Source organism: Bombina bombina, chromosome 5 (genome assembly GCF_027579735.1).
Source record: "Bombina bombina isolate aBomBom1 chromosome 5, aBomBom1.pri, whole genome shotgun sequence".
In the NCBI taxonomy this organism is placed as follows: domain Eukaryota; kingdom Metazoa; phylum Chordata; class Amphibia; order Anura; family Bombinatoridae; genus Bombina; species Bombina bombina.
The window spans coordinates 585,331,137-585,340,937 of NC_069503.1; the positions used below are offsets into that span (position 1 = coordinate 585,331,137).

Sequence of the window (9,801 nt, forward strand, 5' to 3'; positions counted from 1 at the left end):
AAAACTTGTAATTATTTTATTATTTTCTGTAATTTAGTGTTTTTTTCATACTTTAGATAATTTAATTTAATTGTAATTAATTGTATTTAGTTTATTTAATTTATTTAATTATAGTGTAGTGTTAGGTGTAATTGTAACTTAGGTAAATTTTTTATTTTACAGGTAAATTTGTCTTTATTTTAACTAGGTAGCTATTAAATAGTTAATAACTATTTAATAACTATTGTACCTAGTTAAAATAAATACAAAGTTGCCTGTAAAATAAAAATAAACCCTAAGCTAGATACAATGTAATTATTAGTTATATTGTAGCTATTTTAGGGTTTATTTTATAGGTAAGTATTATGTTTTAAATAGGAATAATTTAGTTAATTGTAGTAATTTTATTTAGATTTATTTAAATTATATTTAAGTTAGGGGGAGTTAGGTTTAGACTTAGATTTAGGGATTAATAACTTAATTATAGTGGTGGTGACGTTGTGGGCGGCAGATTAGGGGTTAATAAATGTAGTTAGGTTGCGGCGACATTGGGGGCGGCAGATTAGGGGTTAATAAATATAATGTAGGTGTCTGCGATGTTGGGGGCAGCAGATTAGGGGTTCATAATTATAATATAGGTGGCGGCGGTGTCCGGAGCGGCAGATTAGGGGTTAATAATATAATGCAGGTGTCGGCAATGTCGGGGTGGCAGATTAGGGGTTAATAAGTGTAAGATTAGGGGTGTTTAGACTCTGGGTTCATTTTAGGGTGTTAGGTGTAGACATAAAATGTATTTCCCCATAGGAATCAATGGGGCTGCGTTAGGAGCTGAACGCTGCTTTTTTGCAGGTGTTAGGTTTTTTTTCAGCCGGCTCTCCCCCATTGATCCCTATGGAGAAATCGTGCACGAGCACGTTTAGTCAGCTCACCGCTACCTTAAGCAGCGCTGGTATTGAGGTGAGATGTGGAGCAAAATTTTGCTCTCCGCTCACTTTTCTGCGGCTAACGCCGGGTTTAAAAAAGCCTTTAATACCAGCGTTGTCTGCAAGTGAGCGGTGAGCATAAAATGCTCGTTGGCCCCGCACAGCTTTACCGACAAAACTCGTAATCTACCCGATCAAAAATACAATACACAATTTCAGTGTTTTTCTTCCTTCTCTTGAATTTAATTTTCATTAAGAAATGTAATCTTATATGCCAGCCCATTTTTTTACACATGTGTAGGGGTGGTGTTTAAAACTAGACTTCAATCAGGAGGGGTTACACAGGTGCAGAGAGAAAACTGGCCCAGCTCTTAAAATATCCATTGATTGCAAATAAATACATATGATACCCTGATTAAATGTTATATTTGCAATTATTCCTGCTCAGAATAATAATACATTTACACTATATACATATAGAGGTATAAATAAACATAGAGATATGAAAGACAACATTGTTTAGAACAAAAAAAAGGAATTTAGGGACATGTAAATATGTTTGCAAAAAAATTCTGACATAACACATATTTATAAAATATGTGCAAAGATATATGTACAAATTCTAGCATTAATAATCATTTTAAAAAACAAAAAAACATAAGATAGGCATATAATGATTTCTAGAAATACAAATATACACTAGTTTATGTGAAAATATAATTTATCAGTTTTTTTGTATAACAAATACATAGAAAATACCTTTCTATGAAATATTATTGTTTGTTCAGGTATAAATATAGCTATTTCTTGGACATTAACAGATGGAAAATAAAAGATTAGCTTTAGAGAAATGTGCTTGTTCATGGACAGTAATAAAATGGTATATATGAAGTTGGAAAAAAACAGAATATCCACAACATCGATGACTCTTATTTATCAATAGTCCGATGCTCATCGCTCCGTTCTTGAAGCGCGTGTTTTTAGATTTGCGGCAGCGATGTCTGGCGAGCGTATTGACTCCTGCGAATGTGTAGAGATTGGCACAATGATAAATAGGCCTCAATGTCTCTGATATGTTTGAACATTATTTATAATATTTGAATTATTGATAAATTATTGCAATTTGCAGATGATTGGTTGTGCAACATGGGGGAGGGACATATGTTATACATTATATATACTCTTTAATGTGTTTCTCACATGTTTGGCAATGTGCTTAATTTTGATTGGGGGTGTTAGATTGCATCATGGTGGACAATCTCATTAGAGTTATCTGACTTGCTAATTTGTCATAAAACGTCTAGGAGTGGTTGCAAAAAAAAGGAGTTTATTCGAAAACACACAAGGGATAACAGAGCAACGTTTTAGGAATGATCCCTTTATCAAGCTAATTTTCACACTGTACAACAACTTCTATTTATACACCATCCCCACTAGAGGGCACAATAAACACTCAATTAAATTAACTCTATCATTCATTGTATAGATATGTGATTGTTAATATTAACCAAGTAACTAATAAATATACAGGCACATAATAGAAAAAAATTGAAAAAGATCCTACATGACTTCATTAAGAAAAGATATATATATATAAATATAACCAGATAAGGCATCCCCAAGTCATTAGTGTAGTGCTGTTGCAACTTTGTTGTCAGAAAGCATCAATCTCGGTGCATTCGCCGGCGTCAATACGCTCACCAGACATCACTGCCGCGGATCCACATACGATGCCCTTATTTATTAAAAAAAAACCCATCAAAAACACACGCGTCAAGTACGGCGCAATGAGCATTGGGCTGTTGTTAACTAACAGTCATCTATGTTGCGGTTATTGTGTTTTTTCCCAACTTTATTTATACCATTTCATTACAGTCCATGAACAAGCACATTTCTCTAAAGCTAATCTTTTATTTTTCATCTGTTTATGTCCAAGAAATAGCTACATTTATACCTCAACAAACAATATCTCATAGAAAGTTATTTGTATATTTGTTATATGATACTTTCACATAAATGAATGTGTATTTGTATTTCTAGAAGTCATGATATGCTTTTATCCCATGATTATTAATGTTAGAGTTTGTACATATATCTTTGCACATACTTGTTTATATACAGTATATATATATACAGTATATACAGTATATACATATATATGTGTGTGTGTGTGTGTGTGTTATGTCAGAAATCTTTTGCAAACATATTTACATGTCCCTAAATTCCTTTTTTTGTTCTAAACAATGTTGTCTTTCATATTTCTGTGTTTATTTATACCTCTATATGTATATAGTGTAAATGTATTATTATTATGAGCAGGAATAATTGTGAATATAACATGTAATCAGGATATCATATGTATTTATTTGCACTCAATGGATATTTTAAGAGATGGGCCATTTTTCTCTCTGTACCTGTGTAACCCCTCCTGATTTTAATCTAGTTTTAAAAACCACCCCTACACAGGTGTTTTAAAATGGGCTGGTATATAAGATGACATTTCTTACTGAAAAATAAATTCAAGAGAAGGAAGAAATACACTGAAAATAGCATAACAGTAAAGAGGTGATTTTAATTTATGCTGTATCTGAATCGTGACAGTTTAATGTTAAGTGGGCTATCCCTTTGAGCTATTAGCTTAAGATTATATTGAATCAAACATCAATTCAAATTTTAAAATCATTGTCTAAAATATTACACTGTGTGTCCTAATGTCAACATCAATGTTTATCTTTAATACTAATTTCACATATACATACTTTCAAAGTATAATACACAATGTAACAAATGACACTTACAAGTTCTAATGAGTGATCAATGACACAAGTATTGAGCAATTTGATTAGTTAGTGATAGTTTAAATGTATATTTTAATCAGATTGGCTGATGTCATAAATCATGTGATTATGCATATTCAAATCAAAAGTGGTTAAAAAAATCACTAGTGTGTGGGTTGTTTAGGAGTTTGCGTCATAATTGGTGCGAAAAGTGTTGCGTCAAATTTGGTGCGAAGTGGAGAGTGGGACTTGTATTACATGGTTTAAACATGGTGCAAATAGATTTTTCAAAAAAAATAAAAAGGAAGTTAGCTATATTATGTTGTGTATTTATTTCATTTTTATCTCTATATCTATTAGTGCAACAAGTTTGGGGCAAAACTTTGCAACAAATTTGGAGAAATAATATTGTCCCCTTGCTTTGTAATGAGAGACAAAGTTGTATTATAATCCATAAGTAGTAATGTATTTTTAATTTGTATCCCTATATCTACTAGTACACCAAATGTGGAGCAATAATATTGTTTGATTTAGAAAGGGTATACAATTTTAATAGAGTTTCTCATTTACTTTTATTTTGTAATATGCTTCATTCTATGGCATCGGCGGCCTCAAGGGTGGCGGTTTGAAAACTCGGTACGCTGCGTCGGAATAGACGTGAGTGTACCTGTTAAATGTATGATATATTGAGAAAAGTGTCAAATAGAGTTGAAAGTGAATTTGAAACATCTGTAATGACGCAAGCATCGATCTGCGTCGAATTGAGATCGCGGGAGCGTATATTTCGTCACACATTTCAACTACGGCGGATCAATCTCGTATCACATACGATGTGGGATTCCAGCATATTATCAGTTGACGCTTTGATAAATATCTCCCAATATCAGATTATAGACTTATATTGTGCTTATAGGATCAATACTGTAAATTGGAACATTCATGCCCCTGTATGTTGATAACTTTTTTAGTGCTTTTAATTGCTTTTAACTTTTCTTTTTTATTCTGTTGATATAATAAAAGCTAAGTTTTAGTTATTATTTTTTCATCTTCCTCATTTTTTGAGGGTTGAGACCCCCCTTTCTCCATGTTTTTGTTTTTGGACTTATTGGATTTTGTTCCTTTAGAGTGCTTATGGGATGCTACTTTTTCTTTCCTTGTATATGATTGTAACTATTTGCATCTTGCACCACCTGTCTGTTGGGTTTCTGATAGTCCTCTGGGTCAGGGTATACAGCATATATATTTCTTTCATGTAATTGGCAAGAGTCCATGAGCTAGTGATGTATGGGATATACAATCCTACCAGGAGGGGTAAAGTTTCCCAAACATCAAAATGCCTATAAATACACCCCTCCCCACACCCACAATTCAGTTTTACAAACTTTGCCTCCTATGGAGGTGGTGAAGTAAGTTTGTGCTAAGATTTCTACGTTGACATGCGCTTCTCAGCATTTTGAAGCCCTATTCCTCTCAGAGTACAGCAAATGTCAGAGGGACGTGGAGAGTATCACCTATTGAATGCAATGATTTTCCTAACGGCGGTCTATTTCGTAGGTTCTCTGTTATCGGTCATAGAGATTCATCTCCTACCTCCCTTTTCAGATCGACAATATACTCTCATATACCATTACCTCTACTGATAACTGTTTCAGTACTGGTTTGGCTATCTGCTATATGTGGATGGGTGTCTTTTGGGAAGTATGTTTTTTATTACTTAAGACACCTCAGCAATGGTTTGGCACTTTATGCGTTAATATAAAGTTCTAAATATATGTATTGTACTTATATTTGCCTTGAGTCAGGTTCATGTATTTCCTTTTGCAGATTGTCAGTTTCATATTTGGGGAAAGTAAATATAATATTATTATTATTATGAGCAACTTTTTGTCTCGAGTAACAGTTAACAGAGCTCTGAAGTTGTGCCAACCTGACGCACGTTAAATTCGATTGCGCTCTTAACATTTTTTTCATGGAATAAAAATCAGCATGTTTAAATATTGCTTATTCATATGGATTTTTTGTGTGTATAGAATCTCTTTAAATACAGAAAATACAGAACAAAGTACAGAACAAAGTAAATAAATACATCAGTAAAGCATGGCTGCAATTAAAGGGAAACTAGACTATAAATTTATTTGCTAGACTTAAAATTATAAAGCTTTGCTTAAATTGCCTTTAATATTTTGTATTTGTAAGCTTTAAGTTTTTTTTCTTCAATCTACAATTTAGCTTACAAACAAGCCTCAAGACTAGAAAAGGAAGCATACAAAAAAGTAAATACATCAGTAATTGTCTGCTGACATAATCATAGGTGTGGCACATGAGTAAGCAGATGCATTAGTGTGAGTAGAAAAACATCTACCAAAGACTTAGATATGGCTCCATAGCTCAGGGGTTAGAGCACTGGTCTTGTAAACCAGGGGTCGTGAGTTCAAATCTCACTGGGGCCTTGTTTGAATTTTTTTAACCGTTATATAAATAGATTTGGAAATACCAAAATATTACTATTAATACTAATCTTAAAGCTATGTATACAATCTGTTGCTCATAACAGTAGCCTTTGAAAGTTTCCTAACGCAATGTTTCTCAATTCAATGAACCCTACAAGGCCAAATTGTAAGCATTTCCCATAAACTCAATCTTTATAACTGTCTTGTCTGTGTTCAGGTAGGGAAATCCTTAGAGGAAATCTGTAGGGATGTGCATTCGTATTCTTTGTTAAAATCCAAATGTGGAAGAAGGTGACGACTCGTGGCATTCAGCTCTTTTCAGAGCTGGATTTTTTCTTGTGAAAGTGCAACACACTAAGCTCGGTGCAAATTCAGACTTTAGTGTGTTTTTACCTTTTACAAGAATAAATCCGGCCCCCCAAAAAAAGCCAAATTTCGCAAGCGGACGCCTTCTTCTACATTCTAATCCTAGGGATGTATCAAAATACAAATCTCTAGAAATCTGTCCTCGAATACTGGAATTACCATTGCCCTAATAGAATAATTTTATTATACTAGGATTATGTTTGCCCAAAGAATAACAAAGATAAAACAATTTCACACCTATTAAACCTTTATTACTAAATAAAACTAAATGCACGGATAATATTTCTTAATTGAGAACACTCTTAAAAAGATACAAGTTGATAAAATTTTAATACATGAAAGATCAATTCTGCATTCCTTTTCCAACATACAGTGTGTGTGGCTTTTCTCAAGTATAGTTTTTAATGAATAAAATATTCCCATTAGATAAGTGCATGGCGAAAAAATTCGGTTCGGATCGATGATCGATTCGGAATTTTTTGAATTTCGGTTCGGATCAATTCGAATTCGGAAAATTTTGAATCGTTTCGGTTCGGATTCGTTTCAGATTCATTCGGATTCAAAGAAATTCGGCTGATTCGGTTTGGAAATTCGGAATTTCGGTAAGTGTTTGGTGGGATTAGACTAGTATTATGTACTGTATATTAGGTGTAACCCATAGCAGAGTGATATAACTAATATACTGTACAATACTAGTGTAATCCATGGCCTTCCGAATTTACCGAATAAATCCGAACTAATTCGGATTTATTCGGTAAATTCGGCAGTATTTTAATTCCGAAATTCGGTTCGATCCGAATCTCCGAATTTGCCGAATCGATCCGAAACGAATTGCACATATCTAATTCCCATGACAATAATCTTTCCCCCTCAATATTTACATATTTAAAGCAACTGTATCTCATAACAAATATCTCTTTTCTAACAGCTAGTGCCCTGTCTGTTTTTGCCTTTACAATATATTGGCCATCTCAGAATTATTACCGGACCTTGAACTCTCAAAGAAAATACTAAAATATTATCCAAAATTATAATATAATGAAAGCTTATGGATTTGTGTTGTGTTAAAATCGCCCAAAATATTAACGATTTCCCTAGATTTGAAAGGGCAATGCACATACACTATCAGTTTATTAAACCAGGATGCATGCATATAGGGAGAAAAGATAGCAATTGTAAGAGTTAAAACAAATTCCAGTGTTTCAAGAAACTACTTAAAAATACAAAGGGGCATATTTATCAAGCACCGTATGGAGCTTAATGCCCCGTGTTTCCGGCGAGCCTAAACAGAAGTTATGAAGCAGCGGTCTAAACACTGCTGCTTCATAACCTGTCCGTCTGCTCTGAGGTGGCGGACAGAAATCAACCCGATTGAATACGATCGGTTTGATTGACACCCCATGCTAGCGGCCACAAATCTGCAGGGGGTGGTATTGCACCAGCAGTTCACAAGAACTGCTGGAGCATTGATAAATGCCAACAGCGTATGCTGTCGGCATTAATCGATGTGCAGCGGACATGATCCACTATATCGGATCATGTCCGCTCGTACCATAATAAATAGGCCCCTAAAGCTGTGTTTACATAGTTGCTGACAGGGACGGTGCTAGGATTTTTGGTTACACAGGCGAATGCACATTTTGCTGCCTCCCCATATAAAAAACATACCCTGCCAAAATGTTATAGGGATATGTTCAGCAGCTATAGCTAACTGTTTTATCTGTGATACAGAAAAAAAGATTTCTGATATCACATCAAACTCTTGACTGTTTAATTTATTAAAACTATAATAGTTATAATTATTTATTGCTACATAATATAACGTACAAAAGTAGTGGCTCTGCACAACATAGCAAATCAGTGGTGGCTCTATATAATGAATCAAAAAGTGGTGACAATATATAAAAAACACATGAATCTGGAGACAGGATTGCCTCTTTTCATTTCAACCACTACAACTAGAATGATACTGGCATGTCTAACAAGAAAAATTTTCAAGCGGCATTCAGACAAGTATTTAGGAAAGAAGTTGGAACCTTATATAGTGAAAGACAAAAATATGTCTACCTAAGTGTTTTGTCAATGTTAGTTAATATTAATAATATTAGTATCAATATCTGGAGTAAATAACTAAACACTTAAGGAGCAGTGCGTAAGCATAAAGGGTACTATATTTACAAAGTAGGACTATACTTGCTGGGTAAGCAAGTTAGTTCAAAAAGAAAAATGCTTATGTACACTGATACACACTTGTGTTGATTTATTATGTTTATTACTGGAGCCTTAAAGCACAAAAAATAATACAAATTAAGATATAACCTTTATTTATAAAATAAAGAAGACAGCATTAAGTATGTGTGTATGCTGCCCTGAAAATGTTAAAAACATTCTCCCTGTTTGTTATTCAGTATTCTGCATTAACAGTACTATGTGTAAGAAGCACTTAACGGAAAATCCTAAGTCACAGATTAGATTGCAGGCATAAATATATTTGAAACTGTAGTGGGTCTATGTGGCCTTGAGTCTGGCCTGTAACATAGATTCCACTGACTAATATTCATACATTTAATACATGTATTTATATACCACTATGACCTATTATTGTTATTTTGTTTTAGTTTCAGCTCATAATTGAGCAACACGTGACCAAAAAAGTGTATGGCTCAGCTCACTGTTGTAGTTGGTATTACTTATAAATCCCCACTTATCATCAGCTGCTGGGAAGTAGAACTAAACACAGTAGGATAATACTGAAAATAAGTGAAGATACCACTCTCTATAGTGTACGATTTTTGATTGTATATAACTATTCATAAAGGGCTGATCAATTAGTGTTGTGTGAGCATATCACTCAGTATTGTTAAGCCAAATAGTGGATAGTTAGATGTTTATAACTTCTAATATATTGCCAAACAAATGCTAATATTTAGTTGTGGTTATCTGTACCTTTAAATAATACAAGTAATGGTATCAAGAGTTGATAGCAATATATAAATTACTAGAAAGTTAAAAGGACTAACTCAGACCCTCTGAGGATGCGTTAGTGAAACGCTGCGTCAGGGGTCCTCCTTTTTAATTGCCTCTCTTGTTGTTAACAATATATCTAACTTTAGCATGACCAGTAACTTTAGAATTTAGCACTCAATTGTTGAAGCTCTCTATCGTCATGGGCAGCGTTTCCTGTGATTCACCTCAGCCCAAACTTTATTAATATTTTAGTTAGTACCGTAACTAGCATGAGCACTGTATCTCAGGATAAATTCCTGAAGGGAAGATATTAATTAATACTTAGCGGTTATACGATCC

At 33.8% G+C, this 9,801-nt stretch overlaps 1 non-coding gene across 1 annotated transcript; it reads left to right on the forward strand.

Annotated features, from left to right (window-relative positions):
- The first annotated feature begins 6,056 nt into the window (after positions 1–6,056).
- On the forward strand, positions 6,057–6,129 carry TRNAT-UGU (transfer RNA threonine (anticodon UGU)). The gene has a single exon. It is a non-coding gene; the product is annotated as a tRNA-Thr (tRNA).
- Positions 6,130–9,801: the final 3,672 nt, after the last annotated feature.